This window comes from Colobus angolensis, unplaced genomic scaffold, assembly GCF_000951035.1.
Source record: "Colobus angolensis palliatus isolate OR3802 unplaced genomic scaffold, Cang.pa_1.0 Scaffold11, whole genome shotgun sequence".
In the NCBI taxonomy this organism is placed as follows: domain Eukaryota; kingdom Metazoa; phylum Chordata; class Mammalia; order Primates; family Cercopithecidae; genus Colobus; species Colobus angolensis.
In genome coordinates, this window is record NW_012112030.1 from 11,274,634 (window position 1) to 11,276,040 (window position 1,407).

General features: G+C 40.2%; 1 protein-coding gene across 2 annotated transcripts in view; it reads left to right on the plus strand.

The window, feature by feature from the left end:
* PTPRO (protein tyrosine phosphatase, receptor type, O) overlaps positions 1 to 1,407 on the plus strand; it is a 278,428-nt gene that overhangs the window by 84,661 nt on the left and 192,360 nt on the right. The window lies entirely within an intron of this gene.

The following is a 1,407-nucleotide window of genomic DNA, read 5'->3' on the forward strand; positions in this document are numbered from 1 at the left end:
TATTGTCAGTCTACATAGACAATCATATGTTGGTCACATCTGCTGAAAAACATGGGTTTATGTGGAAGTTTTCCCTGACATTTAGAAAACAGCATAAGCCAGGATAAAATTTGCTTGAATTTGTCAATGCAACATCAATACTTCTACGAGCAGTAGACTCGAGTTTTAAAGTAGTGATAACCCACAGGATGTATTCTTCCATTGTCTTATATATAACAAGCTGTTTCTCTCCCTATTAGGCTATTCTTATATTGCTATAAAGAAATGACACTGGATAATTCATAAAGAAAAGAAGTTTAATGGGCTCATGTTTCTGCAGATTGTACAGGAAGTAGGGCACTGTCATCTGCTTCTAGGGAGGCCCTGAGAAGCTTTTACAACCATGGCAGAAGGGGAAGCAGAAGCTTACATGTCACGTGGCGAGAGCAGGTGCAAATGAGTGCAAAGAAAGTGCTACACACTTTTAAATGACGAGATCTCATGAGAACTCACTGACTATCTCAAGGACAGTACCAAGGGGGATGGTGCTAAACTCTTCATGAGAAATCCACCCCCATGACCCAATCACCTCCCACCAGACCCTATTTCCAACATTGGGGATTACATTTCAATATGAGTGGGGACATGTGATTTGGGTGGAAACACAGATCCAAACTATGTCACCCTGTTACCCTCCGAGTGGGGACCTCCAGATTTAACAACCTTAGGGAAATGGAGTAGGAGAGCCTCATGGCAATGGTTCCTGTCTAAGGTATAACAAAGAGTTACTAAAGAAAAATGAAAAAAAAAGAGACAGAAAAACAGAAAGCAGGAATAAAAAGTATTGTAAATGCAAGAAAAAATATGTTTACATGAAAATGTCACAAGAAGTGTCAGATGAATAAACACAATTTGTGAAACATACATGTCATAGTTAATTTTATGTGTCAACTTGACTTGGCCATGGATGCTCAAATACCTGATTAAATATTATTTCTGGAAGTGCCTGTGAGGATGTTTCCAGGAGAGATAAGTATTGGAATGGATGAACTGAGTAAAGCAGATGGCACACTCCAACATGGATGGGCATCATTCAATCCACTGAGGGCTTGAATAGAGCAAAAAGACAGAAGAATGCTGCGTTCACCTGCTCTCTGCTGGACTACTTGGGCTGGGACATCTATCTTCTTCTGCCTTTGATGCTTCTGGTTCTCAGGCCTGGGGATTTAGCCTGGAATCTACACCATTGACCCTCTCGCTTTCAGGCCTTTGAACTTCACCTGGCCTTCCTGCATGTCCAGATTGCAGACAGCAGATTCTGTGATTTCTTAGCCTCCATAATCACGTGAGCCAATATGTCATAATAAATATCTTTAAAGATATAGAGTTAATAAAATTTGCATCCTGATATAAATGTAAGCATTGTGA